Consider the following 12,983-nt stretch of genomic DNA (forward strand, 5'->3'; position numbering starts at 1 on the left):
CCCCATGTAGGCAAGAAATGAAAATCACATTAGCTGTAAAGGAAGATTAACACTTTTCCTTTTATTTCCTCACTAATTGGACTAGTTTGAGGATAGTTAACCAGCTGCCTACTTTCAGTCTTTAACAAGAACTGCCTTACATTGATTGTCCATCAGGAAGATCGCATTTTGATCCTTGTCCCATTTTTTTTTTTGAGGGAGAGCTACTTTCACCCGTCTTTAAATTGTGTAATATTGTTTGCACATCTTATTGTGAAAGATGCTGCCCTGTTGGTCTGATTTTCCTTTTAGACAGATTTCTGTCAAGTACCTTCTGCTTCCCTAAGGTTACGTACACGCACACACACTAAATCAGAGATGTTCCAAACTAATATGTCTTCCCTTCTTCCTTTGTTCCTATTACAGTTGAAGATTTCAGATCTCCACACTGTATTTTAGTTTTCTATGAAACAGTTATGCTTCTTCTTGTCTACATCCATGTATATCACCTCACACAACCTTGTTGCTGTTTATTCTCACTGCTTACTTTGTTATTATCTCCGTGTTCATTTATATTGTACTCTTACTTGGAGCAGTAATTTGCATTTAATCTAAGCATCTGAACTTTGAGATTTTTATGTCTGTGTGGTATTCTGCTTTGATAACATGAAGAAATATATGAACTGGGAATTTTTATGCCTTAGAGACGTGAGAAGAGATGTAGGATGTTTGACTTTCCACAACCTCTGTTTTCAGCAACATGTAGAATTTGTATTACTACATGAATAAAGATGCCATGAAGACTGTATATAGTAGTCTTGCAGTGTTTAATGTTACTAATACCCTGTCTCATAATGGCCTTTGGAAAACTTGTTGCAGTAACAATATCAATTCAGATTGTAGCAATCCATTTGCATAATCAGTTAAACAAGTTCTGAGAAGAAAACTGAGATTGGAAAGACCAGAAATATGTTAGTTACAGCTACTGGCCTTTAACAGTCATTCATTATGTATTTAATAATAGAAGTGATAGCTTAACACTTTACAAAATTTTATTCAAGTACATTAATATGTTAAGTGCATAAACATAATCTCAGTTTATACATCACACTTAAAATCACGATATATCCATCAACAGTCAATGACACGTCTCAACTGAAATGGCATAATTATTCCCTAGAATACAGAACATTTTGTACTAAATTATTGCAAATGGTGTTTTGACATTTTATCCTTGTATAGGTTAAAGCACTGCAAATCATAGTTACTCTGGTTTCTGTGAATGAAGTAATGTACCATTGGCATGCAATGGGAGTTTTTTTTATCACATAAATGCTCTGCTTATTAACTGATCTTGCTCAGAATATTCTGTTATATATGCATCTGTATATGGAGATGGTTCTCTTTCTCTAATCACATGCACAAAACATTGCATCACATTTAATCTAAAAATAACATTGAATTTATAACTAAAACCCATAATGTTGAAAATAATTGAAAAGAAAAAGAAAACTTTCCAGTCGCTTAACACTTGTATATAAAAGGTATAATGTATAATGATCGTAAAAGTGCATTTCATTTTTGAGATTGGTAAGTCTACCTTATGTTTGTATTTTACTAGAGATTACCTTGCATGCTTAGTTGTGCAGAATGTGTATTTTTTTATTTGACTGTATATAGGTTCAAGTTTTTGTCCATTTATTTATTTTTTTACAGTTTGGCTGTTAAATGTAATCTTCAGTATTCGTAATGTATCTTGAGCAGAACACAACAGCATCGTATTGTAAAATTCACCAATATTAAGTGTTAGCTACTTTTACAACCGGCTTTATGATATAATCTGAAGTAGGTACTTCATTTGTCAGCAACCTTTGGGTCTTGGATCCGAACTCGGATCCGAGCCGGCAACTTATTTCATAGCTTAGAGATCCGAGCTCCTAGCTCCTCCCCTTACCCATAATCCCCTGCCAACCCTGACTGACCCCAGATCTAGTTTGCCGCTTTTGCGTACGCTTCTAGATTCCTGAGCTCCTGGTGTGTGGTAGTTAAGTGACAACTTTTTTGTTCTAAAAATCCATATTTTTCACATTTTATTTATAGTTAACTGTTTGCATGTGGTTAGGTTCCCTTTTTGTCAGTATACCTTTTTTTTAGTGTAATTCCTCCCCCTCCTTCACTGGTGCATAGTGTGTGTGTTGGACTGTTGTGTGTTGGGGCCTGGTCTGTGTGAGGTAGTTTAGTCATAGTTTTAAATCTTTTTTGTTAAAAAAAAAAAAAAAAAAACTATGTCGGAGGCCCCAAAGCCTATTTTCTCAAAGTGCACCAAGTGTGGCCATAAGCTTTCACCAGCGGATGGCCACACTCGGTGTGTTCGGTGCCTTGGGGTTGAACACCTCTCCTCTGGGTATTCTATTTGTGCGGGGTTCAACCCCAGGGCACTGAAAGACTGTAGGTCAAAGCTGATCCTGGCGGGACTTTTGCCCCCGGATCCGGCTTTGGCCTCTGGTACTCCCGTGGCACCACCCCAGTCCTCGGTGGCGGCCACTCCTGCCTCCCTCCCCCCTGCCGGGACTCAAACTCCCACTAAAGCGCTGGAGGAGAGGGAGGCCAGGAGGGAGAAAAGGAGGGAGAAGCACCACAAGTGGTGGGCCGAGGCCTCCGATTAAGCCCCCCAGCTAAGCGGGCTTCTCCCTCCATGGCTTCCAGGTCTCCTCCTCCTCGGCTCCGATCCCCCTGTTTTTCTTCGGGACCTGAGGAGGAGGAGACCTGATCTCCGTCCAGGTCATCGAGACAGCACTCCCGGCCCGCCTCGGTGGCCTCGTCGAGATCTACCTACAGCCTTTCGGATGCGGACTTGGACCGGATGATGCGAAGGTTCATCCAGGTCCAGCTGCAGATGGGAGTGCTCATGCCTTCGGGGGGAGCTCAACACCTTTTTTTGCCCCAATAGCTCCTTCTCCAACCCGCTTTTTGGGTTCGGAGGGTACGGAGCCGGGCAGCGTTGGAGCCCGGGGGTGGGTCGGTGCCGACAGTACTGGGTACTTCGGATCCGACTCTGCCCTGCCCCTCGAGTCTGTCGGGTCCTTCCTTGTCGAATCCGAGCTCTCGGAGCCATGGGCCGAGCTTCGGATCCGTGGGATTCTGTGTGCCTTCGGCTCCGTCCGGGTCAGAGCACACGGGTCCTTCGGATCCGATGGTCTCGGCTCCGGTTCCGATCCCTCCATCGGGTCCGAGTGGGAGTAGACTTTCGGATCCCAGAGAGAGCGACTCCCCCTCGGCCTTTGATGCAGTGGAGAGGGGTCTGTTGAGGGCATCCGGACCCCCGGCCCTTGCTTTGGCTCCATCCCGCACTCCCTCTCGGCTGAATCAGGCTATCATCACCCGGCCTCAGGGACAGCCTGCTTTGATGTCTCAGGTCGTTCCCTTGGAACAGGTCGTTGCTGGTGAGACCTCCTCGGACAGCCCCCCCGAGGATGTGCCTCATAAGCACAAGTGTAAGAGGAGACACATGGACTCCCCCGTGTCCTTAACAGAAGACACAGACTTGGATGAAGGGGAAGGCTCCCCTAGGTCACCCCCCGAAGATGTCTCCTTTGGAAACATCACATGGAAATGCTCAGGATTGGGGGGGGGTGGTCTGTCCCCAGGGCTTCCTCCGATGAGACCGTGTTCCTGGAGGCATTCGAAGCAGGACCGTCTACCTCTTGGATGTCCCCTCCGGCCAACCCCCTGGTGGACCTTATTACCACCAGGGCGTGGAAGGAGCCGGACACTGTGGAGCCAGTTCCCAAATGCCCCGATCGAACTCTGAGCCACCCTGCGGACAGATCCCACTGGAGCAAGGGTCCCCCTGTAGATGCCATGTTGATGGCGGCAGCCACCAAGAGGGAATTTGCTCAGGAGAGTCCCTCGGTCCATCCACCGAGCAAAGATTCCTGCTCGATGGATCGTCTGGGGAAGCAGGTTTTAATTCAACGACCTTCTCAGTAAGATCTCTGAACTATATGGCACACGTTATCAGGATACAGCGAGACCTTATCAAAGAGTACGCTGCTTCCCCCCGGAGTCCAGGTCGGCGGAGGACAAGCAATTGTACTCCACTCGCATGGCCACTCTAAGATCAATATCTAATACCTCTATGCGGTTGTTGTCCCATGCTCCAGAGGGAGCCACTAGAGTCAGCGGAGCAGGCCTAGTCATGAGGCGCCAGGCCTGGCTCCGACATTGTGACTTAGCGGAACCCTTTAAGGCGTCATTTGCGAATGCCCCTTTTGATGGTTCTGCCTTATTTGGCAAGACCGTTTGCGACACTTTAGTCCAGAGCGAAAAGGACGGGAAGATGTTGTCTGCCATCTGAGTCCGCTTCTCCGCTCCCCCAGAGGTCCTTCTCCAAGAACCGAAAGGGACAGAAGAAGATGTGGTTCTGGAAATCGCAACATTCCCAGCCTGCTCTGGACAACCAGTCCTTCCGTGGCAGAGGAGGACAAGGAGGACGCCACCTTAGAGGCAGAGGGGGCCCGAAGAATTTTGGGTCCAGAGAACCTTTCTCTGACCGACCCACGCAACAACCCTGAGGGGTTGCCCGACTGCTCCACTCTGGAGGCAGTTGGTGGGCATTTCTCGAAGCACCTGGCAGCTTGGGAGTCCATCACATCAGATCGCTGGGTGCTTCGTATCATATCCAGAGGTTGCCAAATTCCCATGTATCATGTCCCCAGAACCAAAAGCCTCCCCGATGTACCACCCGATCAGAGGGAGGCAGCAGCTGCAGAGATCCAGCAGCTGCTAGAAAAAGGAGCCATCCAACCTGTCCCCCCAGACCAGCTCGGATTAGGGTTTTACTCCAGGTTCTTTCTGGTGCCAAAAAAGACTGGTGACTTAAGAACAATCCTAGACATCTCCCTTCTGAACCTGTCGGTAACCAAAGAAAAATTCCGAATGGTCACTCTTCAATCCATTCTCCCCCTACTGTGGGAGAACGACTGGATGTGCTCTATAGACCTCAATGATGCATAATACCACATTCTTATGGACAGATGATCCAGGAGGTTTCTCCGCTTCCGGCTAGGAGCCAGTCACTACCAGTTCAGGGTCCTTCCCTTTGGTCTCACCACAGCCCCCAGGGTGTTTACCAAAGTATTAGCAGTGATAGTGGCCCACCTGAGACTCCAGGGAATGCAGGTGTTTCCATACCTGGATGACTGGCTCCTGACTGCCCCGACAAGGCATCTACTTTGCTCAGCGAGGGACTACTTCCTCCGGCTGGCCCCCCAGCTGGGCATCACCATCAACATGAAAAAATCCTCTCTTGCTCCTACCCAGGTGATAGAGTTTATAGGGGCCAAATTGGACACAAGAAATCTCCTAGCATTTCTGACTGCGGAACGTCTTCAGAACCTGAGGCTGCATGTACAGGCCATCCTCGAATCTACAGCTCCACTGGCGGGATTGGTCCTGAGGGCTCTAGGCTCCATGGCAGCAGCAATTACTCTTTTGCCATTGGCTCGTCTGAACATGCGGGTACTGCAATGGACCCTTCAAGTCCAATGGTCGTTTCATCGTTACCCCCTGAACCCATCCTATTTCCATCAGCAAGACGTGCAGGACGGCTCTCGTATGGTGGCTCCAATCCCCGGATCTCCACACGGGACGTCCCTTCTCCACATCTCCTCCCCTCGCCACGGTGACCACGGACGCCTCTTGCCTCGGGCGGGGGGGGGGGCATTGCACAGGCAAGACAGTCCAAGGCACGTGGAACGACACAGAGACCTTCTTGCATATCAATGTCCTGGAGATGAGGGCGGTGCTATTGGCATTGCGAGCACTACAGAACCTTCTTCTGGTAGGGACTATTGCGATACAGACGGACAACATGTCAGTGGTCTGGTACATCAACAAACAGTGGGGAACCAGGTCCTATCCTCTTTGTCAAGAGGCCATGAGAGTGTGGGAATGGGCGATTTCTACCAACTGCTTTCTTGTTGCAACGCACATTCCGGGACGGTCCAACATACTGGCGGACAGACTCAGCCACACCCTCCTTTCCCCTTACGAGTGGTCTCTCAACCCCCAGGTATCGAAGCAAATTTTTGCCATGTGGGGGCAACCCTGTTGCGATCTCTTTGCCTCTCCCTCGAATATGAAATGCAACAGCTACTTCGCTCTAATTCCCCCCGTCGGGGAATCCCAGAGAGACGCTCTGGTGCATGCTTGGCCCCCCGGTCTACTTTATGCCTACCATCCTCTGCCCCTGATGCTGAAACTCATACAGAAAGCCAGTCTGTTGGGGAGCAGGATGATCCTCATTGCCCCATGCTGGCCTCGTCAAACGTGGTTCCCTTACCTTTGGTCTCACCTGGTAAATCCGCCTTGTATTCTAGATCCCATCCCGGATCTAATATCTCATCTCCTAGACCTCCCGATCCCGAATCTGGACAACCTCAAGCTGACAGCGTGGCTGCTCCAGTTCCACTCCTAGTCAGGACTCCCGGAATCTCTCCACCGGTTAAAGCCATTCTCGTAGCAGCACATAAACCTTCCACTAGGAAAGTCTGTCATAGTAAGTGGAAACGCTTCTCCATCTGGGCGGAGAATAATAACTTAGACCCCTTCACAGCCCTGTTACCGTCTGTCTTGGAGTTCCTTACAGGTCTGTTCCATCAGGGGGCTAGCTGCTCTACGGTCAAGGTTCAACTAGCATGTGGGGCATGAATCAGGCCCCTTGATTACAGCAAAATTGTGTAAGACCTTTCTCAAGGGTACTTTCTTGCTCAGACCTCCTATCAGGGAAATTGTACCCTTTTGGGATTTAGCTCTAGTTTTACAGGCCTTGATGGCTCCCCCTTTTGAACCAGCTGCCTCGGTTGATCTTAGGTACCTTTCTTGGAAAACGGCGTTCCTAGTCGCTATTACTTCGGCAAAAAGAGTTTCTGAGCTTCAGGCCCTTTGTGTGAAACCCCCATACTTGGCCTTTCATTTCATCAGGATAGAGTATCTCAGGACCAATCCTTCTTTTCTTCCCAAGGTGACTTCAGAGGCCAATATCAATCAGTCCATTAACCTACCAGTTTTCTTCCCTAAGTATCCGAACAAGGGAGAATACAAACTTCATTCCTTAGATGTGCACAGACAACTGCGCTTCTACATTCACAGGACTGCTGGTCATAGGCAATCTGACCAGTTGTTCATTTCCTTTTCCAAATTTAACCTAGGTAAATCTGTCTCTAAGATCACTTTGTCACAATGGATCTCACAGTGTATTCTCTTGGCCTATGTTCCATCTGAGTAGGTGACTTCATTTGTCTGCAACCACCCCCCCCTCCTTCCCCCTGGCCCTTTTCTTGTTCCTGTATGTCCTTCTATTATATCCTTCGGGATGTATTAGCCTTTGGCTTTTTTGTATATGGGCAAACTTGATCTGAGGTCAGTCAGGGTTGGCAGGGGATTATGGGTAAGGGGAGGAGCTAGGAGCTCGGATCTCTAAGCTATGAAATAAGTTGCCAGCTCGGATCCAAGTTCGGATCCAAGACCCAGAGGTTGCAGACAAATGAAGTCACCTACTCAGATGGAACGTTATGGTGAGTACATAACTTCTTATTTTGTCTTCCCATTCTAAGTTGCTTTCCTTTCACTTCATTGTCTGATTATGCAGCTGGGTTGTGGAAATTAAACTTGTATTTAAATCTTTGGGTGGACGCAGCACTGCTAACCTCCTTAAAACCAATACGAGCCAGGGTGCCAGTGAACATTTAAGACTAAGAAGTTACTAAGAATGGTCTTCATGGTGTCTTCATGTGGTAATACATTGCCTTTTCTTTTGGGAATGCAGTGTTGGATGGAGCCTCATGCCCAACTGCTGCAAGTGGCTGGTAACCACCTGTGGTGGCACATAAGAAAGACACTGTGAACTAGATGTGGCATCATTGCACGTGAGTAAATGGGTGTTCACTTCTTCTCTTCAGCTTTCAATAGAAATACTGATACAAGGGCTAGCAACTCTTTAAGATGAAGGGCAAGAACTCCACTTCCTCTAGATATATTCACCCTCTCATTTTCTTCCATGAAGCTATATCTTGTACTGAATAATATCCACATTGCTGTTGATCTTGAGTTAGAGGAGAAGGAATGATAAATCCTTATCACCAGAGTTAACCCTGTAGATCATTCTTTGCTTTAGTTCTAATGCACCTCCAAAGCACAGGTGGCTAGGCATACTGGGAGCAGGAGCACCCCAAGTTGTATGTCCATTGTATCTCCACAAAATTGTGAAGTAGCTGACAAGGTTTCTCTTGTTGTATCACCTTTTTTGGAATCTTACTGAGTGGTGGATTAGGCCACTTAGCAGCATCTAATCATGCACCACATCTTGCCAAAGAAGGCACGTGAAATGTGTCATCCAGAAGGGGATATCCCTCAGTTTTAGAAGAGTACAGTACCAGATAATGTAATGCATAGACAGTAGGCCAGGGCAGTGTTTGAGCCCCAGCTACGGTGAAGGAAATTTGTAAGTTTAGAGTGGAGCATCTTAGAGCTTAAACTGCATTCATAGAGTTTAGATTGTATCCATATTGTCAGGAAAGGTTTGCATAATTTGGGGCACATTGTTTGCTGAAGAGTACTGTACGGTGTAGGAGTAAGATGTGGGTCTGTGCTTATTCTCAGCAGCCTGTGGAGGTGCATTAAAAATAACTTCCCATTCTCTTTGAGTTGCATGTAATGCTTCTTTGCAGGAAGTGGTAAAAAAAGCCATCAATGCTTGTATGCGGTGCCATTCTTGGCTATGTCTGTCCCATTTGCTGGAAGAAGCCATTGAGAATATCATGAGGAGCACTTCAGTAGCTCTATTCAGTCTGGAATTAATTAGTTTAACTTGGTGAGTGAAGTGGTCTGTCTTGAAGCAGTTTTAGCTCTGACCTAAGCTACAGGGAAAGGAAAATGCTTTCTGAATATTTAAGGACAGTTTAGACTAGCCAGTCAGCCAATGTGGTTCTGTGCAGCATGATCATCAGCGTGCTAGAGAGGAAACGGTAGTTGATGTCCAGATTGAATTTGCATCACCTGCTCAGGTGTAAAATATAATGCATTTCTCTTTGGGGAGGGTCGCTTGACTTTTAGTTAAACATGTTAGTTTTTTCATAGTTCAGCCCATCCTCCTCAATAAGCCATTGCTGGCCCTTATGTCAGCATTAGTAGTGCTATCAGGTGGTGTGCATCTCACATATGAATAGCACTGGAAGGCAACCAGATAATTTTATTTTTTGTTTTACATCTGTCTACTGGAGTAGTACGCTGATCACAACTGACAATTTGCAAGTACTTCCCTAAGTAACATAATTCACAGTGAAACAAGTGCAGCTGAGAGGCACTTAAAATTGTACATATCAAAAACAGAACAGAAAGTAATATATACTTAACAGATGTAGCAACCCCCCTGCACTCGCCATATGGGGTGGGGTGGGGCTCTACCTCTCCAAACAGTAACTTCTGTAATTATGCTGACTTTGAGATTACTCATAAGAGAGGAGAAATTTTAACTTGAAATGTTTTAAGTTGAAATGTTCAACAAGCTGAAAAGTCATATTGCTGTGTCTGGTTAAGCAGGATTCAGCTAAAGCATTCAGCGAATTCCATTCAGATGAAATTGGGTAAATTTAATTCATATTCTCTACAAGTTCACACTTTATCTTTGATCTGTCATCTGCCTCTCTTAATCTGTTTATACCTTCAGCAATTTGGGCGTGTTTTACTTGTAAGAGGTGTGATAGTTACTTGTGGAACACTTTATACCCCTTTGATAAGGTATGCTCTGTGCTAAATATGGCCTTACACTACAGTACACGTGCTGTGTTGTGCAACTTACTTATCATGACCTTCACCCCCTTGCTGTTACAAGACTGTAGGCTTTATGGCATATCCTTCATTTCATCTCTCCATTCCTCTAAGTGATGGCATTGCTGCAACATTACAGAGTGCCCAGTGCTGCTAACCCTTGACTTCATGAGCCTTCCTCTAAGTGTTTGACAACACAGGAGAATTGTAGAATGCTTGTGCTTTGTGCCTTGTCATGGAGCATTAATACTAGAATTGAAGAAGCTTCACTGCAGTGTTCTATGTTGACATTTTTTGCTTCCCATAATTTTATGAAGCATATTTTTGATGAAAGTCGATGAACATTTTATTCTGACTGTAAAAAGTGTATTCCATAGTCTTGGAAGGCACTGTTTAACTCATCTTTTTCTCTTAATGATATTTTTTCAGTGTTAAGTTCACTGATATGCCTTCCCACTCATACATCTGTGAATTTCAGGCATACCCTGTATGTAGAACTAGATCAGAGCTCATCTTGTAGACCACGCAGAGGGTGCCACAGAGCAACCTATCTCAACAGGAAGATTGTATTTGCAGGAGCCTTTCCAAATACTTTTCCTGCTATGTGACTCTTGTGATGAGGGACTGTTGTACCTTTCCAAATTGTTTCAGGTGGCTTGTTCAATGACTAGAGAACAAAGCAATTGTATTCAATAAAGTGTCATATTAGGGAAATGTAAAGCGATAGTGATATCACCAGAATGAAACAAGCCCTTTTAGCTTAGATGCACTATAGAATATTACTTTTCTGATTTGTGGCAGATACATAACTTTTCAACATTTTAGGTTATTGCCTACTGTTGTCATCACATCTTTAACAATGATGTTGTTTGTCATGATTTGATTATTTTGGAACTATAAATTACATCCTTGTCACCAAATCTCATGATGCTGCATTTCTTGACATTTATTCATTATTACTGAACTACATATGCATTTTATTCATCATCTTTGAGAACTTTAGTTACTCTGGTTGAAGTAATCTTGTTATCCATTTTGCAGACATTATCACATTTGGTCATTCAGAGCCAATTTTTCACTTTTGTATCAGAGAAGAATAAATCCCTGAAGAAGGTATCCCCATCCTGACTCATTGTATCCTTTTGGTTAACCTATTTGAACTTCTTATGGACTGACAATTTGTTGCTTAGCCCATGATGTGGAACAGCACTGAATCCCACATCAAGGTCACATTGAGTAGCGTGCAGTGTCAGTCCTTGTACAAATGCTACCGTTGCCTCATCGGATAATGCCATGACTTTAGTACGACAGAGACATACAGTTCCATAGCCAAGAGAAGTTGGTTCCTATATCATTTTAAGAAGTTTTGTTGTTGCAGGATTAAAATTGTTTGGTTCTTGTTACCCTCCCCCCTGTGAATTGATGTCACTACAGCCTATTGCTATAGAGACAGGGTCATACCCACATATTATCATTTTGTTTAACATGACTGCTGCTGGTTTACTCAGGCTTTCCTTGATACTTTATATCATGTTATCTGGTCTCATGACTGAGTCTGTAATTGTATTGGTGGCAGCAGTTATCATATCTATAGGTGCATAACAAGTGCTTCCTGTCATACCTGCAGCACTCTTTATATAATATTTTTGCTTAGTTTGAAGTTTGCACAGAATTCTTCCGCAGATGCATTCATTATGCCCTTCAGTTTGGGTGAGCACTTCTTTCTTTATTGATAGCATTACAGAACATTTTATTGCTTTCAGACTTTGAGATTCGGTTTAGTTTATGGCTAGGAAAATTGGATAAAATGCATAACTAGATTATATAATCCAGGCTCACTTTTGCTATGGGGCAATTCTTGAATGCTAAGTAGAATCTCTTTTTTTCTGTTTTATTAGATTTGTGATGGTTTATTTTATTTATTTATTTTTTTACTTTACCTATATGTTCAACTCTTGCCAGTATGCATTCATGAATGCATAAGTTAATAATCTCATAGAACCTGTTTATAATACACTGAGCAAATTTATTTAGGTCCTTGAGGGCGGTGTCCCATTCTTTTTCTACGAGTATAACATTTATTATCTTTGGCTTCCGCTGGTAAACTCTGGTAAAGATAATTTATGTATGAGTGAATTTTATGTTACTCAGACAAAAAAGATAGTGCTATAGTGATTTGTGCTGATTTTAGATAATCATAAGTGAGGAGTACAAGGATCCTAGATTCATCTATGTGATACCTACACCCCCTAGTTAGATTTCTTAATTGGTTCATTTTGTTTGACTAACAAAGTAGATTAATATTTAGGCATTGAGAAGTCTTAAGGACCGTATTTTTATTGATATTTATATTCTAGAATTTGATGAGGAAATCTTCGTGCTTTCTAGGAGATGTGGACTATGCAAGATAGGTTTCTATAATGACAAATACAATAGGCACCATTGGGCACAGATAATTGGGTGTTTTTGTTCCTTAAGAAACCCACAAGTCATACTCTGCAAAAATTTAAATAATTAAAACAAGATGTGATCAAAAAGAAAATCCCAGATTCTCATTTCAGTCCTTAGACTTGACACACATTTCATGCTGTCATTCAACCCAGGCTAAATTATGAAAGCTAAATTAAAATGCCAGACAATTATTTGGCTTTCAGCATATGGTAATCAACCCCTCAGTTTAAGCTTTCCAGTAACTATAAAACAACCTCTTTAAAATTCATACATCCCAGAATCTTTTACTTTACCTTACTGTTTTAATAACATAATTATGTTCCTACAAATGCTCAAATAATTTGTGTTCAGCCAGTGCAATTGGCTAAATACACCTTCCCTTTAGACTGTAATGTGTAGTGTCCTTTTATTTATTATTTATTTATCTGACATTTGTTGGCTGGGTTAGTATGACTGAGCTGTCACCCTTTTTCAGCTGAGGCCAAGGAAGTAGAGCTCCACAGTTAACACATATGCAAGCTCAAGTGCATTATTAAAAAGTTAGTTTGTAGTCAATTTCAAATATTGAGGCACCGGGGTTTTTGCAAAGATATACAGTCATTATCAAGAAAACAGTTGCAAAGGTTGAAGCTACATAGCAACATTACAAGGAATGTCAGAATAGCATATTAACCTCTAGATATTTTGTTAAATAGTTTAGACATAAACCTATTTGAGTAGAAAGT

At 43.8% G+C, this 12,983-nt stretch overlaps 1 protein-coding gene across 1 annotated transcript in view; it reads left to right on the forward strand.

Annotated features, from left to right (window-relative positions):
• Window positions 1-12,983, forward strand: part of LOC122805297 (centromere protein F-like) — a 670,336-nt gene that overhangs the window by 411,479 nt on the left and 245,874 nt on the right. The gene's annotated exons all lie outside the window — the stretch shown is intronic.

This window comes from Protopterus annectens, chromosome 6.part1 (assembly GCF_019279795.1).
Source record: "Protopterus annectens isolate FY-2018-M chromosome 6.part1, PAN1.0, whole genome shotgun sequence".
In the NCBI taxonomy this organism is placed as follows: Eukaryota; Metazoa; Chordata; order Ceratodontiformes; family Protopteridae; genus Protopterus; species Protopterus annectens.